General features: G+C 39.1%; 1 protein-coding gene across 12 annotated transcripts in view; it reads right to left on the bottom strand.

Annotated features, from left to right (window-relative positions):
• TENM2 (teneurin transmembrane protein 2) overlaps window positions 1-19,787 on the bottom strand; it is a 645,420-nt gene that overhangs the window by 563,684 nt on the left and 61,949 nt on the right. For all 12 annotated transcript variants that reach the window (XM_065030083.1, XM_065030081.1, XM_065030084.1 and 9 more), the window contains exon 2: window positions 6,151-6,259. The gene's annotated coding sequence lies outside the window, so the exon portion shown is untranslated. The remainder of the gene's footprint in view (window positions 1-6,150; window positions 6,260-19,787) is intronic.

Here is a 19,787-nt window from a genome sequence, read left to right as displayed (position 1 = left end):
ATTCAGTTTTTATACCACAATATTATAATTTTAAATTATTCTGCTGAAACCCATACTTTGAACGCTAGGTGTGTATTGGTTTTCTATAGGACACCATGTAAGACAATGGTAGTCATACTGGTTTTCCAATTCAAGTCACTGTAAACATGCTAAAATTATGAGAAACGTCTATGTAAATGACAAACTTCTATAAGGCACAGTGAAACCGAAAATAAATAACAGCTTGAAGACAACTAGCAAACCACAACAGGCACATGACTTAAAATTTAAAAGAAGAATAAAAGCGCAGAACAAAAATTATTTGCGCTATGCATCATCTTGCCTCATATACCTACTGGAATTGCAACATTGCTACAGCGCAGCATAATCCTGTCACTCTCCACTGCCCTACTGACATGTTTTTCTACTGCATTATTAGCACCCTTGGAGGACTCCCTATTACTCAAAACTGATTTATTCTTGCAAGGCATCTTGCTCTCTCTAATATCTCCCTTCCTGCAATCAATAGCAGCCATCTCCAGGATGACACCTGAGCCAGTTTTCAGGCTTATTCTAACTGATTCATGTCCTGGCTTCAGTGGCAAATACATAGATTTGTCAGATGGAGTACTGGTGGTGGCAGCTCTTCCCGATACCAAAACATCTGTAAGTGCCGAACATTTTGATTTCTCACTGTGATGGCAGTGTAGCTCTATTACATCTATTTTCCTTCTATAAAGCCTGATTTGAAGATCCTTTCCAAGCAGATATAGCTTGCTGACTAGAAGTTAACTTGTGATTTGATTTCAGACTGATTCAGAACTGGAGAGTATTTTATAACACACATTCAAAGCCTAATGAACCAGTTTATATCAGCTACTTCTATAAACACAGACAGTGCAATGAAAAGCAAAGGAAAAACCTGGAAGAAAATATTTACACAAGATTCCTTCCTCTTAAAGATTTTTTTTCTTTATCTTTAAATACACAAAAATAAGCTGTCCACGAGGGCAAAGGCACCAGCCTGCACTGGAATGAATGGAACCGAAATGCAGCTTTATCCGCTCATTCCTCAAGCGTGTGCTCTATTCCACCAAAAACATTTATCAGACACCTACACAGTCCCACTACCTCAAACTCTAGTCACAAAGTAATTACGAATAGAGGGCTCTTTCCAAGAGGGATGCTGACTGCAAACCTTTTCCTCTTCGCAAGGCAGCTCTGAAATAGTTCAGCTCAGGATTCATTATCAAACATGAAGGACTAAATCATCCTCAAAAACACAGTATTTCTTTTGAAATCCCACCAGTTAAGACTTTAGAATCACTTCCACAAAAATCTAGAATTGCCAGTACCGAGTTTTCAGTGCCAAAAGGAACGGATAAAACCATAAGGACAGATTACCACGGGCACCACATCTGGATTTTACATTTCCCTTCGTGTCAGATACCCTTATTCAGTGCTTATAGCAGGTTACACAGAAGTACCTCACAGAGCAGCACTTGTGCGGGGCTCTGTCTCTTGTCTCCAGGCGCAGACACAGCCCCTGCAGAGCTCCTGTTCCACAGCCGCCCAGCCCAGCCTCCCCTGACACAGTGCTCACTCAGCCTCATATTTCCCTCAAGCTTGTGTGGTCAACCTGAAAGTCTACAGCATCCCCCCTCCTTTCACCAACAGTTCCACATTCCTAGAGAAGCAACAAGATGAGTTTTCATTTTCAAATGATGACATATATTAAAGCCTGCCCTTAGTTAGAAAAATCAAAGGTCAAAGCTCTAATGTGTCCTCTGGTTATGTTTGGGAGTTTTTTGTTGGTTTTGGTGGGTTTGGGGTTTGTTTGGTTTTCTTTTGTTTGTCTCCACTGAGCCTTTTTTATACAAAAGCTCATATCGCCCTGAAGTATATGAAAAATATATGAATTACAACTTCATGGCAGAGAATGCAGATTATTGTTAGTAAAATCTCCAGGAGAATCCTTATAAAATAGCAAATACTATCAGCATCTATTTATCAACACTCGATTTTGTATGCTACATAGTAAGCAGTCAAAAAACCAGGATTTCAAACATCTTTGCCAGTACAGTCTAGTACATTCTTACTTGACATTCAGTGATAATTTTGTATTTTAATACAGGTATATTTTTCCTCATTACAGCCTCTCAGACTGAATACTCATACCTAAAGTACACTAAAAGTATTTTAAGATACAGTAATCCTTTTTTTTTTCTAAACCATCCTAGACTTACTGTTATGCTTGAATTATTCCCATCTTTCATGCATCTGACAGAGGCCTGAATTTATCCAAAATAGGATTCAATTTCTCATCTTTTCATGCATGACTTGAGAAATAACAGTGTCTCATTTACTTTTCCAAATCAAATCTTGGGTCTTAAGAAAGGCTGTTAAATAAATTTATCCCCCAACAAGTATTTTTGCAGTGCTGAGGTCAATGTGTGGCCTTACTTCCTGATACATTTAAAGTCGCTCCTAAAACTAAATAGGTTAAACCCCATTATCTTCTACTGAACTCCATAACAAAGACAGAAGTGTAAAGAAATAGTGCCTCTTCTTCCCTAAAATATGTTTTAGTAAAACAAGTAATTGGTAATATGGCATCATTTACAAAACCACAGGTAACACCTGAATTCTACTTCTGTAATCATCACCTGTTTTACAACAATCCATTGAAATTCAATATATATCCTTGCTCTTTCATCATGCTGAACTATTGCTGATAATTTCAGGAAGCATCTATTTTATTGTATTCATAAAAAAATATATTCCAGTGCATTGTTTCTTATTTGGGATAAAAATTTCATTGGGGTGGTGAGGAATGGGAGAACAACACTGCAGCAATACGGACTTATTGGTTAGTTTATAAATCAGAGTAATTTACTCCAAGTAAGTTTTACGCTTACACAGGACAGTTTTCTGCCTTTGCTGCCAAAATAGCCGCACGCACACACACAAAATCAATAGCAGAAGTTACATTGGTTCTGTTGTTCCACTTCTGAGTGCAAATATTTTATGTATCAAGTTGTGATTGTGAGCTTGCTGCTTAGGACATAAAAAACACAACTATTCAAAAACACAAGTGCACAAAATAAATCTATGGCAAGAAAATAATTTGCTTTAGGAAAGGATAAGAGCATACTTAAAAATAAAATTGATTACAAGGCTACACGTTTAAAGAATATAGACTTTTTCCTCACCTCTATTGACTACTATTTCAGCAAAATGGTATCTTGTATCTTTGAAAGATACAAAGTACATCTAAGCAATCTCCTGGAAGTGAAGCCATTCGATGGAAATGGAGTTGGGGTTTTGCGGGAGGCTTGTTTTTGGGTGGTTGCAGTTTTGTTTGTGGTTTTGGTTTTTGTTTGGTTTTTTTTGGTGCAGGGGAGCGAGGCTGTGAGCACAGAACTACACTAGAAAGGGGACAGGAGCCAGCAAATTAGACCATTATGGAAAGCACTAAGCACAAGCACACTAGGAATTAGCGTCAGCTCTCACTGAAGGTACCTCTCAGGTGCCGGCCAAAGCGCAGTACAGGGTACAAAGGTGTGTGCGACCGGCAGAAGCAGCCCTGGAATTTGGCAGAAATAATGCAAACAAGTCTTCAATCTATAGGCTCAAAACCAGAGCATTAGTGTTGGTGACAGATGCTGTGACTTAGAAGATCCATGCACACTTGGCATTATTTTGTATACTTTTGTTCCCTTTTAAAATCATTAGAATCTAACAAATCAAACATGGTGGAGAGGCACATGAGCCTGACAGTAAAGAGAGGGCTACCTCAGCAATTTTCTCACGTAGCTTTGAGTTGTCATACCAATGTGAGTTTACAGAAGGCTTGCAAACCATACAGAATATGTCGTTATACGGAGTGGCAGCCTTAAAAGCGCAAAAACATTTTGCATCCTCCAGACCCAGGGCTAAGAGCACTGAAGACAACAGTGACTGAGAGGCTGTTGTCTTCCCACTCCCACAGAAGAAGGGAATTTACAGTCAAGATCTGTAAGGCTAAGAAACTGAATCCCTCCTTGGGGATAAGTCCAGGAGGTTTTTAAATAAACTTGTTTTTTCTTTAAGGTAGTTACTTTCTAAAGGATTTGATCCACCATGATGGGATAATAGCAGCCTTTGTGGAAAAGAAAATAAATAAAACCCCAAAATAAAAGTAAACCTAACAAATATGCTGAAACACTGACGTTAGCACAGTGCCCTCTGAATAACACAGGTGATGCTGGAGAAGGACACAATGGAGGGAAATGAGTCTCAATACTTGTTTGTGAACTGATGTTGAGTCTTTATCAGCTGTATAAATAAGAACAAATCCGAAGGCAGAAACAGGCAGTGCTCAGAGCCAGGGAAACATCACAAAAGAGAAATAATTGACAAGTTACCAGCACTACTTCATCACACACGCAAATCTACAGGAACACAGATCTACTATGGAAAATTAAGAAGAGATTGCACTGGTTCAACCCTGCAAACTCAACAGCAGAGCCTGCGACAGGCTGAAGACAAGGTATCATCGGCACCCAGGACAAATTCCCAACCCCAAATGTGCACCTAAGTACAACTCATCATGGAATGTGAAGACCAAACATCTCCCAAAACCCCAAAGCTTCTGAAATAAAACTCCAAATCAGCTGATGTAATGCACCGTGTGTGATCTTTTTGCGGTACTTACGCTCCTCCCATGTCCTGGGGGTCTGTGAGGACTCCTCTCTAAGCTGGAGGAATCAGTGGAAATCCTCTTAAGCAACTACTTCTGCTCCCCATAAGCACCACAGCATTACAGTCTCTTTTCCTACAATGCATCTCAACTCAAATCAAACCCATAGCAAATTCCCCACAGCCACACAATTGGAAATTTTTTCCCCTCAGTATCTGAAAAACCTTTCTGGTCTCAGTACTTCCCAGAGCAATGTAAAAAAGGCCATTTACAGGATCTAGTTACTGTTTTGAGAGGTTTAAATGGACACATTCTCAACTTTAATTACTGCAGGGATTTATGAATGTGATTTCACATTCAGCTTTGTTCCTGACCTGCTGTCTGACCTTGGGAGATCACCCTGTGTTATTCAGGTTCCCTCATGAAAAAAAAAGAGGCAAGCAAACAAACCAACCCGCCCTACCTACACCAGACTGCAGCAGGGTATTTTGAGACTGAGCTATCAGGTGTTATGAAATTTTCACTGAGGACCAACTTCTGCAACCTTTTCCTGACAAACTGCACTTGAGACACAGAGCAAAAGCGAGAGCTTCTGGACCAATCTCTTTTATCACTTAATGTTTGTTCTCCAGGAATTTGGTATGAGAAGTACTTGTCAATCTGTTCTTTAACTATCTGAAGATGAACTACAAAGATTCCTTACAAGAAATAAAGGAACATTTACATGGGGTATATAGATAGACTTATTATAGTAAAAACAAAAAAAAAACACAAGAGAATAAAAAGCTCAAAATCCATCAACCAAAGCTTATATTTCCTTTATTCTTAAACTACTCTTAAGCAAGACAGCCTACTTCATCTGCTGGACACATTGGGATAAGTGTGTTACTGTATGTAATTAAATGAATTCCCAGTGCATATGCACAACATTAATTAAATTATAGGGTGTCTTGTGAGCATTCTGTCCAGCAGTTAGAGACACCACAAAAGAAGAGATTATTTGAAAGGTTCTTCTCTTTGTTTATCTTTTCTTTGCACAGCATATATTACAGAATACACAGATTTACAACTTTACGATATGCAGCCATTCATCTAGACTAAATAGTTTTTGTATTGTTAAGAATTTGAATAAAAGGCTCACTCGAGTGAAGAAAAACTTCTTTTGATGCCAAGAGCAATAAGCTCCTACCATCCTCATTTGATCCTGAATTTGTCAGGATGGGCAACTCCAGCAAATGAAAGCCCAGGTGGGTACAAAAAAGGCACATTTCTCTTAGTGAAGCATTCTGAGGTAATTCGGTTGGGCTGGAAAAGACTGAAGTAGATTCTGTAAAGGAAAGTGCTGAGACAAATTGCTTTCCTCCACAAAACCACTTTCCTGCAGAGATGTTTCTAGGCATTTTTCAAGCTTAGATGGAAGCACTTCGGTCAACAATATAAACACATCTCAGAGCAAAACAACGTACAAAACTGAAGTTGTGACTACTCACTGAAAGGAGGGTCGCAATGCTCTGCTTTGCAGTCGTTACGGGTTGTGTCTTTAGCTCATCAGGTGAGAGGGAATTCTCAGTGCGTCAGGCAATGAAAAGCAAGAAGGATCTGTCAAGAAGAAAAAAAAATAGAAGTATAACTTTAAGAATAAATGAACTGTAAAATACTAGTAATAAGCCAAGATATAAAAAATATTTGGGTACATAATCTCTCTCAGTTTTTAACTTTCAAAAAGGTGTATAAAATCTATTCAGTCTAGGATGTAAAAAAAAAATCTTCTAGACACATCTTTCCTTATGCCTCTCATTTTCCTTCCTTCCTGCTCTGAATGTAGACACATAAACAATGAGATTGATTAGTCATTTAGTTTTTACACTGTTATAACTAGCGGGTAGGAATGGACCATGTCCTCTTTACTCAGTTCCTAAAGAAAGAAAAGACATTATGACCTCAGACAGTATTCCTCACAACCTTTGGATCAAGACACTTTTTTCCTCCAGATACCTTCATTGCAGGAAGTTTAAACTAAAATATTCTTACATGTCACCACTCTACAGACCACTTGCTGCTTCCTCTGCTAATTTATTCTTTTCTTTCTAAGTATGCAATACTTTGTCCTACCTGTTGGTCCCACATTTTCTTCAGAATTTTCATTATCCTCAAAAGTATTTTTAGAAAAGAAAAATTACCTAACATGTCCACAGCTTCAGCAACTGATTTATATTTCACCTAGCCAATGAAATGATGCAGGTAGAGCCACAACTACTTGTAAGATGACTTGCAAAGAAACATAGAATTCACCTTTCATTATGAAATTGAACAGTAAGAAATAATGGTGAAGAAGTGATTGGTCATGCTGCCAAATAAATTTGAACAGTTGACACTTGCCCACTCAAAAAAACACAAAACTACCACATGCTGGAGGTGGGAACAGACAAGCAAACCATTAACACTAAGGCCAAATATTTCATAAGTACATACAAAAACCCACAAAGAAAAGCCAGTGCTTTCCATTGCCGCATATGCAACTTGCAACACAGAGTATTTAACACTGCCGTCTTTATCTATTGCTTTCACTAAATTTAAATTAATGGTACTTATTTTTTGGTTAAAAAAGAAGCTTGATGTACTAGCACTACTTAACTGCTGAGGTCTAGCTCCGTGGAAATGAATAGGCATAATTGTATTTCAGGCCAACAGCTTTCCATAAAGCATCAATTATTTAAATAAGACAAAGAATTCGATACACATTGTACATTAGTATCATGTAAAATCTTTAAGGCCAGAATCACAGCATAAGATCTCCTAAGAATATGAATCAATGTTAAAAAAAACCCAGTGCTTTTAATTCGAAAATGCAAAAGCTGAAATCCAGATAACCTCACTAATTAGGGGTTGGAATGCAGTCTTTACTTTCATAATCTCCTTATTTTCACTATTATGCTTACTTTCTTTTGTGCAATCCTATCAACCTATGCCTCAATGCAAATTACATTTCTATTACATACCTCCTGCTTTGGTAATTCTGTGCCATTTACATTATTTGCTTATAATTGCTAATTCTTTTATACCTTTCCTGTTAGTGTATCACTATTTCAGGAACTGCTGAATTTGGAACAGAAACATTCCTAAGAGCAGCATCAGGTTACACGGAGATACAAACACTGATAATCTACCATGAAAAAGAACAATATGTAATTTGTGAGAGGTAAAATCTGCCTCCAGTCAGGCTCGTTTAAAAACTGGCAACTGGATGTGTAGGATCATGTTTTAATCCTCCAGAAAGACCATCTTCTACAGGCTTTTAAAACTGAGTATAGGGAGCTGTACAACACTAAACCATGGCCCCAAGTATCACGTCTCCATGCCTCTTAAACCCCTCCAGGGATGGTGACTCCACCACTGCCCTGGGCAGCCTGTTCCAATGCCCAACAGCCCTTTCCAGGAAGAAATTGTTCCGAATACCAAATCTAGACCTTTCCTCTCATTGCGCTGCTGGTGTCACATCTTCTCATGTAGCCAGTGGCAGGGTAGAGATGTACGATGATGCAAAAATGTCTTAACAAATCAAAGTAAGATTTATTAAAATTCATTCTCGAAAGAGAAGGCATATCCCATGTATCGAGCTGTCACTGTCACCAAACATTTCTGGAGTCTGAGAAACTCTGTCTCTCTTCTAATTTATCAGTTTCTAATGCTGAGAAATGATTATTTCAAAGCAGCAGGAAGAACAGGGAATACCTTTCTAGGGCCTAGAAAAGCGTCTGTTTGCTTCATAGCCGTACTGCAAGTTTACAAGACAATTGTCATCAAACGGCCAATTAATCAGCAAAGAAAATAAATGAGAATTAAGTTTGCATTGAAAACAAAGAAGAGTAATTTTGCCAGTTAGGTTGGTGTTAGCAGTGCGGCATGCCCAGGCACCTGTGAGGAGAGGCTGGGGCTGCCCTGAGCCAGGCATGGCCAGTTCCAGATGGTTCCACAGCCACCAGTTCTGCCATAGGACACCCTACTGCTGCCAACTCTACACACTCCTATGATCCTCCTCAACACCAGTGAAAACAAGTCATGTAAAGATTTACACGTTCTGCTGGGTGCCAATTTGTACAAATACTTCCCGCACTTTGGCCATGGTCTCTGTCGCCATTTAAATTTCAGCTAAAACCAACAGTGCCAGTAACCACCGTAAGCATGCACCTCATAATAGTACAAGGAGCATTAATTAAAGAAAGGTTGTAACTTTGAGTGCCACTGCGGTAATTGATAGAAAAATCCATACACTCAGTATACACTGCAAGACCTGGTTCTTACAGGGTAACCTGCCAGTACTATGGAGACGGTATCTACAAGCAGTCAGACACTCAAAAACTTAGAGAGAAGATCTGGCACACTTCACACTATCACTTGTCTTGCCCTTGTTCATGATTAATTAATGAGTCATGTTTCTTTGATGAAGGTTATAGATTACGCACGCAGTAATGATAGAAACAGAATATCACAGCTGCATGCATGTAAAATCCAGGGGAACTGCAAAATCAACATAACACAGACAATTTGTATTTGGCCTTTGTCGGTACATACTTCATGTTCTAGAGTAATATTTTTTTAGTCACTAGACCATTTGGTGTAAGGTACCCACCCACAGAGCACCACTGAAATGTTCTTCTGCTCATTTTGGAACCTTCTGGCCCCAGGCAGCCTCCCTGCCCCACCACTGCAGTGCCAACCGTCTCATCACCACCACATCCAGGAAGCCCTATTCCCATTAACTGGCTGGGAACTTGGCATGGGAAGACTGAAGACAAAGTGTTCACTAACACCATGTGCCCCATGTTCATAGCACATAGTGTTATACAGCATTTTGTATGCTATAGCACAGCTCTGGGCACTTTCAGCTGTAAGCTCAGAACAATAAACAATTTTCTAAAGTAAGGTACCCAGTAAATAAGGAACAAGCAAGCATTTACTGGTTATGCTATAGTCTGTTTAATACAGGTATCTTTCACCATCCAGAAGGCTACAGGGCACAGAGATCCCAGTTTGCCTCTCTCCTCAACACAGCAGCCATGTGAGTCCATCACCAGCAGGCACCATCTTTGTGTGCAGGCTAAAGAGCCAACGTTGCTACCAGGGCGATTCTCTCCTCACCTCACCAACTGGCTTCCTAGTTTTGCAACATCTCCCCTCCTTCAAGGCAGGATAGGAGATGATGTGGTTACTCAATGAACCTGACTGGGCACTTAGGCAAAATATTTCTGTTTCTTTTGTCTCCTCCTGCCACAGTTTATTCTCCATCATTTCTTTCATCTGGCTCAGCGCATTGCCGTATGTAATGCCAGCACACGGGGCGGGAATGAGCACATTGGGATGTCCTGATCAGGTGCTGACAATTGATGGTGGAACTGTAGCACAAGAGAACATGCAACCACTCACACTACAAAACAGTCCTCCCCCTCTATTCCCTGTTTCATTGACTTCACCCCAGCAGAAAAACAAACAAATAAACAAAATGAACAAAGTGATCTTACTAACACCACCATACTTGGCTTCACAAGAATCATTTGTTCTTAGCATCTGATCAAAATACTGCATAGAGGAAAGGTTCTGAGGAAAACATACCACCAAGAAAAACTGAGGCTAAAGATTTTAGTGTTGGCTGTTCTTTGAGTCCTTTCATTCCCTCCCCACTTCTTTTGGCAACTTGAATAATTACACTTGAATACAGCCCATGTTGCAATACAGACAGGTTAGATGCTTGCAAAGAGCCTACTTGTAACTAAAAATAGTACATGGCATTTAAAAAAAAAATGAAGAAACCTAGTACTTTTGTCGACTCACTTTGAATGTACAGCGCAAAATCTATGTTGAATGTGTAATGCATTATCATCCTCAAAAAAACTAATGCTTTATAAAATACCAAACATTCCAACAAATCAAGGCATATCTAGAATCTGTATACATTTGATATTTAACATAGATGCCAATTAGTGAAAGTGCTATTCGTCAAAACTTAACATGCCTGACAAATGAGAGTAAAACTTCCAAGACACACTCTTCCTCATCCTGACATCAATACATATAATGGAAACCAGGCTTATGAGCTTTAGGCCAAACTTGAAAGAAAAAAAATATGATTTCTGCTTCCTATTAGCCAGCAAAGACATGAGAGTGGTAGATTAAGTAAATTAAAATTAACTGAATTTTGGGTAACTAATAATAATACTAATACTAATAATAGCAGCTTCTAACAGCCATGAAATTATCAACACAAGTTTTTCAGTATACCACAGCTGTAGAACAAAACCAAATAAATAAATTAAATTTCAAACAAGAAGAAATTATACATTTCTCTAGTATTTAAGTTCTGCACCAGTTCACAATCGGCATCTTGCAAACTTTTAGCTTAATAATCCTTTCTTCTAATGAATATTAGTAATAGTTGAAGACAAGAGTTTAAATTTTCAAGAGAACTATTGATCAAAGCCAACAAGAAGAGGAATGCAGTCCTTCATAGGAACAGAAAAGATCACGGCAAAAATCTAATAGCACTGGCTCGTAAGAGGCAGAGACTTAAAATCACAGCTGATTCATTGCAGAATACAAAACACAATACACCAGAGAAGTAACTTTGCTCACAATCTTCAGAGACACAGCAACCTTAATCCAAATAAAAAGAAAAGCAGTAAAACTGAAAAATATCCCAGCCTTTGTGACATATCTACTGAAATATGTAGCCAGAAGGACAGGGAGAGAGAATGCAGAAGCTGAGGAGAAGCAATAGGGTCATCGAAAACACGAAGACGACCATGATTCCACAAATAAATTAAAAATGCTACAATGGAGTAACACTAAAAGTTGGTGCTTAACAAGCAACAGCTGTAGCACCATCCCTGCAGGAAGAAGCCGCTTCTAGCATACAAATCAACAGAGCTGACAATAATAAAGCAGAATTATGCTCAGTAGAGGAGGAAAAAAAATAATCATTCACAGCCACTGCTGGGTGTTTCATGCGTGGTCTATATCCAGTTACAAAACAGCGCTTTAGATAGATACAAACCCCTGCATAACAACCTTCAAAGATTCTATCCTGTTCCAGGGTATCAGGAGTTTCTAAAACTGCGAGGGGAAGAACTTGAAAGAAAAAGACTCAAAAAACTCTAGGGGAGAAATTATGAAACCAAATATTTTCACATTAAATTAAAAAGCCAAATCTGATAGGATAGCTTATTAAAATTTTCAAGAACAGGTACAGCATGAATGTAACACCTACAAATAATACGTCTTGTTTGCAAATAAAAGAAAGTAAAGGGCTGAAAAAGTGTCAAGTAAACAGGAAACATCTATCAATAATTTGCAGAGTGAAGAACAGGCCAATTGTGAAGAGTTCATTAGTTTCTAGAGAGAAAAAATAAAAGGAACTGCAAGGAGAAAGCAAAGCACCTGAGTAAGACTCACCCAAAGGGCTCAGGTGCTGTGCAGGAGAGCAGCAGGAAGCACGCCCGGGGCGGTGGCCACCACAGCCTGGGACCCCCTGCAGCCCCCACTGCATGGCCAGCGAGGCAATCACTGTCTCCTGGTATTTAGTTTTGGTTTAGTTTTTCTTTTCAGGTACCTCATACAAGCTACACACTAATTAGCCTCACTGTAGAGTACAGATTACAGCATAAAACTGAGTAATTACTAAAAGGTGCAAATTGTTAGTGTACATACATGCTCACAAAAACGCCACAACTAGCAGTCTGACTCAACCGAGTCCAAGGATTCATTGACATGATGTAAACAAACAGCCAAGTAGATAAAACCACAGCAAATGAACAGCAGCTGCACTTGTAAGCATGAAAATAAATATAAGGCTATATTTACCATTACTTTACACTTAGAGTTTCCAATTACAAAGGATAAAATAAATGAAGAAAAGAATAAAACTTACAGCATAAATTCCAAAATATCATTAACTTTCAGAAGTACTGCAAAACTTCAAAAGATGGGCATCATGGTAGCTTGATTCAAACAGCAACAGCTACTGAGGTGAAGCTGCAAACATCAGGGGAGGGGAGAGGGAAGAGAAGAAGTGGACAATCCTATCAGGCCAAATGCAGCTCACCTGGGGATAAAAGGAAGGCAGCAGGGAGGGGAGGACCCCTCTCAATCAGCCATTACTGCTGCTAGAGCAGCAGCTGGCGTGTGGTTGCAGCTGCTCAACACCCAAAATGGATCTGCAGCCTTGAATCTTAACATAGCCTGCAAATAAAGTCCCAGTCTTTCCTTCTTTACGTTACACCGGCCACTAAAGAAACATTATTTAGGTGGGATGAAGGAAACCCTACTACCTACTACACAGCACCATCACCGGGCAGCTCTAGAAGTACAAGTTTAATTCGGTCTGGATATAAGCAAAACTTAACATTCAAATAAATGAAAAAGTAGTCGAACAGTATTTTATGAAAAATCAATAGTAATTGCAGTTCCAAGCAGTCTTTGGATAAGAGTTATTATTTAAATGCATACTGAGATACCCAGTATTGTCTCTTTAAAAGGAATTAATCAAGTAACTACAAGAGAGTGTGTCTCTCATCCAGAGACTTAAGTGTGTCTGTGTATAAATATATATATATATATATATATATATATATACACATTCCTATAAACTCTCTAGACCACAATAATAACATCATGATCCACAGCTCTTTTCATCAAATGGTCAAAACCCCAGTGTGCTTTGATCGGATGTGACAAGAAGGAGCCAGAGAGCAGCAACCACCTGCCCTTCCCCTGCCTGGGCAGTTTGGAGAAACGCTTCCCTTCTCAAAGCCACTGGGCAGCACCTCCTTGTCCCACCCTGCAAACAGCACTGAAAACAGCAATACAGCAAACAGCGGGCAATGCACTTACCGTACCCCCTTGGACAAAATCAAACCACTCAGAGAAAGGACACCACAGAGAGATCTGCGAGTTTTGCTACCCCAACCTTCCTGACCCTTTCCATACAAGAACCAGAGGACATCAAACAGAACTAGCAGTAGTCCAGTTCAAAACATTTTTTTTTCTTACTTCCCCCCTTCTTAAAAAAGGTGGTTCTTTACACAGCAAATGCACATTTGCTGGAGGATCCTGGGGAGGCCACAAGTTTACAAGCATTTAAGCAAAGGCAGGAAAGATCTACAGAAGAGAACCCCGCTGAGGTTTCCCAAGCAGCCGAGACCACATCCAGCTCAGGGAGTCCCAGGACCAAAAGGGCTGAAAGCCTGGGAAAGGGTAAGTGGCATTTCTATTATGATTGCCTCTTTTACTGTCCCCAGGTATCCACTTACGGCCATCGATCTGAACCAGTAGAGCCTGTAGCCTGTATTCTATTTCTTGTTCCTGCTAGCATCTCTCTACCTCTAGACAGAGACAGAAAATAATTATTTGGCTTGATACCTACCAGCTCATCTTGGTAATGCTGTTTTCACTGGCAAATGAAGACAAGAAGTTGTATTTTCACCTTTCCCCAGACTATTAATCCAATCCCAAAATATTAAATCAGTGTATCAAACTCTATATATTACCTTATTTATTTAGACCCACAAGATGGTATGACTTAGAGGTGCAGAATCAAGCCAGAGAACAAAAAATAGGCATTATGAGATGCTAATCCGCTTCAGCAAACAGCAGATTCAGAAAAAGCCCACAAAATTCACAGCTGCTTTTTATCCTTTCATAGTTTTCATATCCTTTCACAGATCCTCTTTCTTCAACTACAGACAGCAGACACTCTATTTTACAAAGTATCACAAACGCTGTACATTTTTGCGAACTGTTTCACCTGTCACTGTATTCTCCACTGTACACAGTATTAGTCACCCATTAACAGCAACGGCTGCTGAAGAGCGGTGTAGCACCTTGATCTGATACGCGGCTGCTAATGAGCAGAAATCACATTTGCACTGAACCGCACTGTTAGGAAGTATGGAAAACTCAAAGGAATTTTTCACTCCTCTATATTTATCCATTTTAAATATACATATATATATATATATATATATATATGTGTGTGTGTGTGTATATATATGTGTGTATATATATATATATGTCCTGAACCTGCTACTACCCTCCTGCACAAAATGTGAGCTGTGGTTTAATAGAACTACTGTAATGAAATTTCCCCATCTCTAAAGCATAGCACTGCTCTAATAAAACAGTGACATAAAACCACATGGGTGGCTAATTTGTGACACAAAATAAAAGGCCAACTGAGTGGCAAGCCAGAACTGTCATTTGAAATTACGGCATATGACAACCCTAATGTGATTTGAAACTCAGATTTATATTAGGCCTCATTAAGCAGTATAAAAAAATTCATACATCTTTTTATTGGGTCATTGCTTTTTTACCTAATTACCTTTACAGAATGATGTACATAAATACATAAATAAAATTAAGTATTTCTAAATCATGAAATATTTTAATATTACATTTTTGCAAGTCCTATCATCTGTTAGCTGTGAATGTGGAAAAGGCAAGACCCTTCACTGTTCATTAAAAAAACCTAAACAACAAAGCAATTATAAAAGAATCTGGCATATATATTGGATGTCGCTTCCAAAATAATAATTTCAAAGCAAGCAGTACCAAATATTCAGACAATTAAGAGGTGAGTTGCCAGCTGCCTTTTAGGTAAGGGTTATATTTATCATAAGACTGAAGCCAACTTACTTTTTCAAATTGTAGTTTAAAGACAGATCTGCTTTTTATTAATGTAGATTTCTAGTCCTTGACCCTTACAATACCTGTCAACTCCTTAGCTTAGGGCTTAAGGTAGGACCTTGATAAAACACAGCAATAAAAGACGCATATCTGTAAATGCTAATGGCTCATCAGTAGTCTGTCATTAACAGAAATAACTTCATTTGTTCGTTAGCCCCTAAAGAGCCACATGTACATTCTTTGGCAGCATAGGATTCACTGACTGTGGTTTATGCATTTGCAAAAAATTTCTGCTCAGTATATTTATATGTGACAATTACAATCTAAATATATATAAGTATTTACTGAGATAAAAAGTACTTTTTTTTTTTTTTTTAAAATACACCTTTGGGAAACCAACTGATAGAGAAAACAACAAAACAACTCTATTTTCACCAGGAGATCCAGTACTGCGAGCTTAAGCAAAAAGCCATCTCACCAAACAAGGTGTAATTCTTGTGCTCCCAGCTATTTCTATTGCCCGTGCCCTGCACTGAGCAAACAGGCTGATTTTAAAACTTGCAACATTTTCATCAAATACATATTGATAAAAAAAATACCATGCATGCTTTCATTTTTACAAAACTCAGAAAAGACTCAATGCAACAAATGAGCTTAAAAGCCTCAATTGAGAGTATTGGCATTTGGATGCTGAATACTGGATAGCACCTAAGTGAGCATAAATACACTTGGATAGGATTTTCACGTATTAAAAGCTAAGACAGTGAATCTATACATAGCCACTGACAAAAGGAGAGCTTAAAAGGACACTGGTTGCTCCTGGCTTTGCTAACTTGAAGCAGTAACAGGCAAGAAGTTAGAACAGTTTTCCCTTTACAATGAAAACGCTAACCCTAAATATCTGTGCATACACGGGCAGGTCAACTTTTAGGTAGTAAGCCTCTGGAAAACATAATTAGTATCTAAATTTCAGAGAACAGAATTCGAAATGACCTTTGGAAAAAATATTTGGTTTATAAAAGAATACCACAGATTGCACCTCGGTGTTCAGTAATACAAAACAAATATTGCTGATGCAAAAAGATGACACACGAAGTATGAAACTTCATAAATGTAACAGCTAACCATTCATAACACAACAAAGAAGAATACCAGGGTGGGATTTGATGTAGCTATGGCTTACAATTCTTTCTGAATGTGTGCTGGGTTTAAGTTTTTAAACTATTTTCTACATTATCATGCTACTTGCAAAAAATCCTCATGAAACCATCTCGAGGACAGACTGTCATCCAACTTGTATTCTCACATAGTGATGCTCAGCTCTCAGATTTTTACACCTTTTCCTGCTCTTACGGGAAAAGCAAATGTTCATATGTAGGCTATTATTCAGAACTGTTCTTTCTCAAGTAAGAATCTTTATTCTTGCTCCTTAATACTATGGTGGTGAAATCACAGTCAGGACACATTTGTGCATCGCACACACTTGTCTGAGTTACAATCTGCAAGGAGAGGCAGAGAGAGCTGAGACTGTGGAGTCTGGAGAAGAGAAGGCTCTGGGGAGATCGCACCCATGCGCACACGTCCCTCAAGGGAGGGTGTCACTGAGAAGAGCCCACGGTCAGGACAAGACACAACAGCACGAACTTAGACACAGAAAATTCCGGTTAAACACTGCTTTCTAGCACAGGTGGGCAGACACCGGAACGAGTTGCTCAGAGAGCTTGTGGTGTCTCCATCTGTGGAGATACTCAAAACCCAACCAGACACAGTCCTGAGCATCCTGCTCTGGTTGACCCTGCTTGAGCAGGGTGCCGGACTAGAGCTCCAGGGGATTCTGGAAGTAGAAGGAACTGGTAGGACTCCAGAAGTTTCTTCCAGCCTCATACATTCCATTATTTACATTTCAGTATCATTTATATGCTGTAATTATGTGATCTGCTATTTTTTATTTTTTGAAGCTAAAGATTTTCAGTATTCATCTTTCTCTTTTCTTTTTGGCATGCTTAAAGGCAATCATATCATACCACCCTCAAGTGCAAGATCTAGAAGTTTATTAACAGAAGTTGCAGACATGCCCTTAAAAGTAATAAGGGACTAAACACCGCTTTCCTGATCTGTGCGTGCTTTCTACCTATCCAGTTAATAATATCATTACAAGGGTGGTGACCACTGCACATGATTTGCAGAACAAGAGAGAGCAAGATAGGGGAAAGCGCAACAGTTTAGCAACAACAAACTTAAATTAGTCTAACAAAGACCAATCACTAGAACAAGGAGGAGGGAATAAAGACAGGCTTTTAATGTCTGTTGATTCCTTTCTATGAAATTTAACAGAGGGCAGTTGTCTTGAAGATATTAAACTCCCCTGAGCTCTGAGAAAATCTGTCAGGTAGTAAAACAAGAGGCTCAAATTAGCATCACCCCTGAGAAGAGACATCTGGGGCTCTGAACTGTTTGCTGGCTGCCCAGCTGCTGCCCAGCACCCAGAGATGTCAGCAGCACAACACGAAGGCACAGGCGGGCAGAAGTGCTGCTGGTGGGTACCGGGGGCAGGAGAAACATGGAAAGTTTAAAGGACGGGGAGAAAAAGAAACTAGCACTACTGTAGGGAAAAAGGAGAAGGGGGAGATCATAGGAAATGTGAGCAGAGAGAAACCGGTGATCCTTCTGGTGGGAGGGCTGCTGAGGGGATCAGGGATGAAGGACAGAAATGTGCAGGCAGTGAAGCTCCATTAGTTCCACTAATCACAGAACAATTTGTTTACAGGAAAGTATTTTGGTTTGTTTGTTGTTTGCTTTACAAGGATGAACAGGTGTCTTAATATATTCTGCGTGTTGGGTAACAGAGGAACAGGCAATACTGAGAGCACTCTGTTCAGGCTCAATTTATAAACGGAAAAGTGATTCTGCATTCAACAGGAAGGATAAAAACGGTATCCTGCTGTTCACAGTGGGAGACAGAATTTAAATATCCTGTAACATAATTTGGTACATCACCACATGTCAGGCTTGACTTTCCTAATTTACACCAGGAAGTTCTTACACAAGAATAAATCTTTTCAATTCAAGGCAGCGACTTCTGTTTTACACCAGGGCAAGTGGAAGAGCATGAGACCCTTCTTAATACAATTTGTCATCTACTGTTAAATGCATTAATGGCAGATATAATCATACGTTAGTATTGTACTACAAGATAACAATACTGACACAGGATTGGAAGGAAATAGATTACTATTTGGTGTTAAGCCATTTACACCACCATCCACAAAAATCAATTAATAGGTTGCAGTGTTCTACAATTTCAGTTGCTTTTTAATAAAAAAAATAAAAAATCAAATCACAACTGAAAAGAAATCAGAAGCAACCAGTTTGTGCCAAAAAGTTTTTACACGCTGGCTTTAATATCTGCTATTACATTCAATTTTGGATGATACAAGGTCACAGCAAAGGAGTAAATTCCTTCAGTAAAGTCACATCTTAAAATATATGGGGAGCGTTTCTTCTCCTTCAGTTCCCAAATTCTTTCAGAGTACAATGGTGTTTGGCTGCAGATACATAGTTTGTAGACAATGCCAACAAAGCACCAATTTCCATGCACACATCCATTGCCTAAATGATTTTCCCTAAGATTTTTTCCAAATTCACCACTTCCCGAAAAGGACACCCCACCCGGGCACCCGGCACCACGCTGCCCGCAGCACCGCGCTCCTCCCCAGCTAAGGCTCCCCCACAGACATCTCCAGGGGCCTTTGCTCATACATTTTGTATCTAACTCCTTTTAAACATGAAGCTTCATTAGAAGAGGGCATACAGACTCATAAAAAGACATGTAACTGTTGAAAATTATTTTGCTTTTTATGTCAACAGGATCCGCATTGGGGAAAATTATACAGGGGGTTTAAACTTAGCACTAATAACTGAAGTTTTGTTGGCTTTGCTCAGATGCCCCAATTCTGTGCACAGATGGCAGACAGATGAAGAAACAGGAAAACAACTGAACTGGTGGACCAATGTGAAGAAACACCAAGAGAGCAGGTAGCTACAAACACAAAATAAAAGGTTAAATTGTATAGGAACACAGACTGCAGAAGAGATTCAGCATAGGGACTCAAGAAGAGAGAGCATACAAAATCCATCCATGAAGTAAATCCTTAGGCAGCTACAGCCTTCCCCTTCTCCATATTGCAAAGTATGGTTGCTAAAGGCTTTATGCTGCTTTTGCCTGCCACAGTATTCAGAATTAAAAAGACAGGGGGGCTAAATACAAGTGCACAGGGAAAAAGAAGATGTTAAAATAGGTTTTAGAAGACAAAGTATAACTTGGATCAGTGGAAAAAGGGACAAAGAATACAAGTGACCTCAAATTCAGGTCCAAGAAGCAACTAAGACAAAAGGAAGTCAGACATCATTTGAAGAAAAAAAAAAGTTTAGAAAAATCAATAAGGAAAGA

This window comes from Columba livia, chromosome 14 (genome assembly GCF_036013475.1).
Source record: "Columba livia isolate bColLiv1 breed racing homer chromosome 14, bColLiv1.pat.W.v2, whole genome shotgun sequence".
NCBI lineage: Eukaryota > Metazoa > Chordata > Aves > Columbiformes > Columbidae > Columba > Columba livia.
Note: the sequence above shows the minus strand (reverse complement) of the source record. Positions and strands in the feature narration are given on the sequence as shown.